This window comes from Anopheles arabiensis, chromosome 2, assembly GCF_016920715.1.
Source record: "Anopheles arabiensis isolate DONGOLA chromosome 2, AaraD3, whole genome shotgun sequence".
NCBI classification, from domain to species: Eukaryota; Metazoa; Arthropoda; class Insecta; order Diptera; family Culicidae; genus Anopheles; species Anopheles arabiensis.
Genome location: NC_053517.1, coordinates 103,941,154 through 103,948,065, shown reverse-complemented (window position 1 = coordinate 103,948,065; position 6,912 = coordinate 103,941,154).

The window sequence follows — 6,912 nt, the reverse complement described above, 5'->3', positions numbered from 1 at the left end:
GACATATTGGGCGAAGAAAAACTTGGCAAAATGCTAATTTTTACTAGTTTTAATCAATTCTATTATTTTTCAACTCGAATGAGACAATCATTTGCTTAGTTATTGCAATAATCAAATTATTCTTGCCGAAAAGGTTTTAAGAAATATTGTTTTCATACTTTTTTACATGTTGCATTAGCTCACCCTCACTCTCTTATCAAATCAAACACACTCAGGAACGTTGTTTCCCCCAGAAAGCTTACACTGTCGCGGCTATTTTCATAAACAGCTTAATAAAATTATTGCACGGCCCATTTGATCCCTCGCCGCAGATAATTTCCAATCAAATTACACTCGTTATCCTTCCCGGATGCCAGCCCCAGGCCGAGGACCGGGAATTAAGCGAAAGATAATTCGTTCAACATTCGGCCCCGGCCGCCCATGACAACCGCGACCGCAGCAAAGTTTTGTGCTTCCGCGACGCTTCAAAGGCAGAGTGCAGGAATAAACACACAAACAAAAAGGAAAAAAAACATCGAAACGAACCACTGGCTGAAAGGATAAACCGTTAATGGGAAGGACTAAATTAAATTATTGGCCTATGGTGCGCTTCGTGCGCGTCATCATTCCTGTGCTGTTGCTCCCGTTCGCTTAAACTTTGATCATGGTTTATTATTTGGCTTTCGCTGCCGACGGACCCGGAATGGGTGTCTTTAAAACTGGGGAGACCAAGGAGTATGATTTCCCACATTTTCCCTAGGAAAACAAAAATGCCGAGACGAGCGTTTCTGCATTAGAAGTTATTCCCCGATTTTCGTGCTCGTATTTAATCATCGCGAATGCTTGCGTGTACACTCTTCTACTCCGTCTCGAGCTCTCCCCGAGCGCGAGAATGGCGGCACACGTTTTTAATGCTTGCAGGCGGCTTTAGAAAGTATCCGTTCTCGTTGTTTTTTTTTTTCACTGAGCCGGTATTGGTTTGGGCTCGTAAAAATAAACTTTAACAGCTCTCTGGATAATTTCCCAAGCTGGGCCGAATCTCTGAGCGCAGACCGAGTGAAGCAACCATCCATTTCCATCCATCCATCCATCCATTTCCACGCCGCTTACTTTTTGCCCTGAACAGGAGGGAAGCGCTCCATGAACGGAGAGAGATAGAGGGACGTGAATGCTCCCGGGAGCACAGACATGGTCGGGAAAATTGAATGTTGACGACAAGCTGCCCCGTGGGAAAATCACACCGTAAAGCCTGTGCACAGAGGGGGGAGGTTTTGCATCAAAGGGCGAGGGCATTGAAAGTGGCCTCTAAAATCTGTAAAGCCCCCGATTCGCCCTACACACAGCGAGCGCAGGGAAGCGAGAAAAAGGTGGAACGCACACAAAGGAAGCGTAAAAATTTGTCTGTTTTCAATTTTCCTTTTGAAAACAGCCTGCAATGGTGGTGGAAGCGAGAGGTGACGCTCAAAACTTTAAGAACAAAAGGAAGAAAGCCCCTCTACGGAAAATACAGTCCCGGTCGGTTCCGTTCCGTTCGGGAAAGTTGGCGCATTCCACGGACTTTCGGACGAATATTACTTCCCGTCTGGCTGGGTGCAATTGCCCCAAGACCACCGAACACCGAACGGTTATTGGAAGGAATGCTCGCTTTCCCCCCTTCTTGCCCCTTCCTACCCACCCCAAAACGGATGGGGATTAAATCCATTTACAATGATAATAAAAATTTATTCCAATCTCCCTCTCTCTCTCTCCATCCTCTGAGTGTGTTCGAAGAATTTTATGCTTTTCCTTTCGATTGTTTTTCTTCCTTCTTCACGGCTAGAAGCAGGGTCGAAGCACTTTTGAACGATGTCTTCTCCGCGGAAAAGCTATTGAGGCGGTGGATGGGAAAGAAGCTATGCCGGTAATCAGTGTGTAAGCTGCAGCTTCTGCGGGAGGGTGGCTAACGTTTTAAATTAAGCGCGAAAAGACGAGTCGAGAACTTAGGATGTTCGTTTGGGTTGAGGGTTGCTTAAGTGAAAGCCTAGCATATTAACGGTGAAATATTGTGCTTTTTTGTTGGTTTTAAATGGCAAAGGATATTAAAGAGATGCAATACATTTTTAGATGGTGTTATTTTACACTGTTACACTTTAATTAATTTGACACACAAACACCGTAAAAAAACTAAAGAAAATAAAGTTAGTGTTGGATTTTGGGTTATATATTTCAAATATGAATTCAAATAAGAAAACAAATGAATTAGAAGGAACTAAACCATAAGATATAGATAAAACTACTTGACTAATTTGGACTGCATGACATTAACTGCTCGAACTACAAGAATGAACTTTTTAATGAACTATGTAATGAACTATGGGACAAACGGATACACAGTTGCAAACAGACCGGCGATTAAGGTTCACTCTTCTTATCAAATTTATACTAAACCAATATCACAATCCAGCTCTTTAGTGAATATATTTCACAGTCTGTAAGTAAGTAAGTCTGTAAGTGTGTTTAAAAAGGGCATGAAAATAAAAAAAAACGAAAGAGTTTGACAAAGATAGATAGAACAATCAAAAAAATAATAAACAAATAGTGCAATTATATAAGTTTTGAATCAAATATTTGAACCTTTATAATATTCACAATTTTATGAATAAAAGAGCACTGTTTAAAGCAAAAAGGTATGAAATTGTCTTAAACTACTCCCGAAAGCGTTATTTTTTTTACCTTTTCCCCCCTATTACGAAGAATCCGCTCCAAAAGGGCAACAATTTCTATAAACAACCAAACTACCAAAGAGCATAACTTATCATGTTGATAGAGAGCACTGTAAACTATAAACAATCGTGCAACACAACAAAAGGGTCCAAGGGTTCGGATTTATTGCGGTTTTAGCCTGGCCGTCTAGTCCCTCCTCTTAGCCCAGTTCACGTCGCTCATCATTCCGGGACAATCCTTCCCGGGCCCGGGGCAAATCGAGAATTATGTACTCTTCCTTCCCATTCTACCACCGGTGGTTTCGGTTTTACTGGAAAGTGCTTTCCGTCGTTGCATTCCCCTTGTTTCACTGTATTATTTCTCTACGTGTGCGTTGTCGGAGCTTTGTTGCACTCTTTCAACAAACCAGCTAAATCTGCGCGCCCGCAACACATAGCTGCACGATTGAGTGCGGCTTGTTGGTTGTGTGGTGAAAGGTGTGTGTGTGTCTGTAGTAGTAGTAAAAAGTTGCAGCAGCTTTTTGTGAACACAAGAGACTGCAGTTCACGGCTGGGACTGCACTGTATCTAGTGGGATGGACTCGGGGGTTCATTGCTGTCCACCGGAATCCAACAACACACGCGAGCGATGTGATAAATAGAGGCAAGAGAATTAAATAGAAAAAAGCATGAGTGTATGTGTGTGATAGAGGGAGAGAGAGAGCTACAGCCGTGTGAGGAAGCCGGTTAGAGAGCGTTAACAGTTTTAGGTTACCTATGGGATACATAAATAATACTTTCAGCAAACTTTCAGCAAGATCCTTCCGCATCCGGGCTTCGTTTTGTAACCGTGTGGGAGAGGCTGATTCGTCCTCTTGTTATCTCCTGGAGCAGAATTCACTCGTGTGCTTAAGAATACACGCGAGATTCTGTAAGCGTTACATACACGATTATGCATGACGATTTCCTCGCTTCGTTACGGTTAAGCTTAAGCTTACACTCGGAGACTGGCCACAGGTTTGCTGAGAGACAACGTTAAAGTTGTTGATACAGTCGCAAGCATGTGGTTTAATTCTGACAGTAAAGAACGTTAGAAAATTGTTGCTTACACTCCCTCCCTATTTTGAAATTCGTTGTACCTACTCAAAACACACACTTAACCTGTAAAGTATATTTCCCCATGTCAGGCACAATGTCTCAACGATGCCAACCGAAACAAATAATTCATAAAATATAACCATCCCTCAAAAATCTGTTCCACAACGTAATGAAATTCATCCTTCCAACACCAAACACCATATTTACGTGTGTAAACTCACTTTCGCCAATTGAAACGGGAGCAAGCTTCTTTATTCCCCACTGTTCGCTTCTGGGACGAAATACGAACCGCTCAGACTCTCCTCATCACCATACCCAACCGCACCGGTTGTGCAAGATGCACATCCGGTGCCGCGTCTTTCCACCGCCGACAGGCAACAGCAAACGGATATGAAAATGCTGCTGATGACGATGATTATGACGGGATGGGAGGGAGCAAAACCCATCATCATCCACCGAAAGCCATTTCGAAGGGGGCCACACTAGCACCCGCCCTAGCTGATGAAGAGCGCATCCACAAAGCGTAATGATGAGGTGATGAGATTGTGGTAAGTAGTGGCTATACACCGCACAACATAATGCTGCCAGGGGGTTTTGTTTTATTTCTTTTCCCCCGCCATCCACCGTCCATCTTCCACACTACCAGCCCGGGACCGGGTTTGTTGCTGCTGCTGCCGCTGCTTTACAGCCGTGATGGGGTGTACACAATAAGAGAAGAAAAAACAACTTTCTCTTTAGTCGTTTATTCCCGCCGGTACCGGTGTGCGCGATGCATGGTTCTACTCCCGGCGAATATTTTACCGCTGGGAACCATAATCCGCGCTGCGGACCTCCCAGCCCATGGTAGGTAGCCATCGATGCGCGCATCCCGTACAGCATCTCAGCAACAGTACTCGTGCGGAATGGAGGAAAGCAAAAACAGGCAGCTGCAGGTTAAAGGCAGATAACATGCAAATAAACTATCTCTTCCTGATACTCGTGGTGAGCTGGGTACGCGATTCCCGTGCCGCGATAAGGTGGTAGAACGATGGTTGGCAAAGAATATCCGTCCGTGCAGTTGAGCATTTTTTAAGCTTTCATTTGCTCGTTTGGATAGCAGGAGAGAAATAGCAGGGGAAATGCACACGAAAAAACAGGAAATAAAATTATTCTTAAACCACGATCAGTAAAGCGTGATAAGTGAATTGCTTTGTGAATTGGCTACTTTTTGCCTGGTGGAATGAGAAACTGTTCACACCAATTTGCCTTCGCCGTTGCAATGGGCTGCTATTGGCGATGCAATTGAATTCAGCAAACGAAAAGAAATGAATAGTGTTCAGGCTTTCAGCTTTAAATTGGATAAAAACGGTACAACAGCTTTTTATGTTAGACATTAATAGTTCATCATATTATGAAACTTATCCTGATGAGAATACATTGACTGGATGAAAAAAGCATTGCACATAAGGCATTAGGCGTCAGTTTAGTTGCACTCTGGCAGATATTGAACAAGACATCACGCTCGAACAATGTTATAGATTCATATGAAGCTGCACCGTCAGTCATCTCAAACAAGCAAGACAAAGATCGTCTAAAAACTGTAAAATTCTATACTTTTATTAAGTCTGGTTCGATAGCTGCCTTGCTGATCTTCTTCGAGACTTCCATGCATGATGATAAATGATTTGCAGTTCCATGATTGATGATCATGATTACAAATGATTTGTAAGGGTTCTTCATATTATTTTTATTAGTGGAACTCTTATTTAAGGGAGCTCTTGGGACTTGTTTTACGCTTGTCGTTATACAAAATGTCAGAAAAGCTTTTCAAAATCTTTATCGAACTTTAAGATCACAAAACCCCGTCTTATAAGTACTTAGTCCAAAGAGAGTGGTTTGAGGTCTTAGTTTTAGATAATAGGTCGAATTACGCTTTAAAGTTGTACTGAATGCTATAATTGTCGATAAAAATCAATCAACTAGAGATGACTATAAACTGACATTTAATCATTAACAAACGTTGAATCAACGTACGAACAAAGGTGTAGTAAAACTAAATGATATTCATCTACTGATCATTCTAATAATTGTTGAACATAAAGAGTAAGCAAATAAGTATAGAGTATACCACTGAAGCATAGTGAAACTCACAGAGCAAAATCATAGCCTTACCATTCAATGGAAAATATGCACGATGCTTTGAGCTTACGCTTGGAGCCAATTTTATCGCCCATCTGCAACAGCGCAATGCACAAAAGCTTCACACACTCACACATGCCATACATATTCTCCCGCTAACCTAACTGGTGCTGGAGCGACTGGGTGTGTGGGTGGAGGCCAATTTTACATATCACTCCAGCACACGAATTACATTTCACTCAATTGATTTCATTAAATGTCGCAAATAATTCACTTTACGTTGAATAAATTTCCATTCATCGTGTGACCACCAGGCGCTTGGGCTTGGGACGGGCACGTTTGGAGCTGCATCCCGCCGAGTTTTCGTTCGCTGCCGTGGTCGTGTAAATCATACAGGCCAGCAAAAACCAGGTTCAGCTGGTGTGTAACGGACCAAAAGCAACGTGAATAGCGCTGCGCACGAACAAGCGAACGAACCTGGGAAGAGCACCAACGGAGACCAGTTTTCCCTCCATGCGCCCTAGTGCCATGCACCGAGTGTGCTAATATTGACGATTATGAATTTCAATGGTACGTAACTGGGAGGTATCACCGTTTTAATGCATTGGACGGACGAGTGCACTGGACGGACTGGACTGGTGATCCTCAACCGCTCCGATCCGATCATTCGGCGAGCCATCGGACTCGTGCGTGAAGCGTTTCGCGAAGCGACACCATTTTGAACGCCCCGGGGCACGCCCGAACAATCATTTACCATTGAAGCGACATTGACTTTCGTTGAATAGTATTATGAAGGTATCGGGGACAAGAGATGAGCACTGGTGGTCGTTGGTGTTGCTGTGCTCTGTTAAATGGTGTGTAAAATAATGTGCACAGTGGATTGATGCGTTGCGTTGTGCCCGATGATAGGTGTTTGGACATGATGTGATCTATTGGAAAAGCTCACTCAATGAAGCAATCGTTTAGAAAACTCTATCATTTTTTAAATTGCCCTTGTATTTCCCTTGATAAAACCACTTCAATAAAACAAACTATA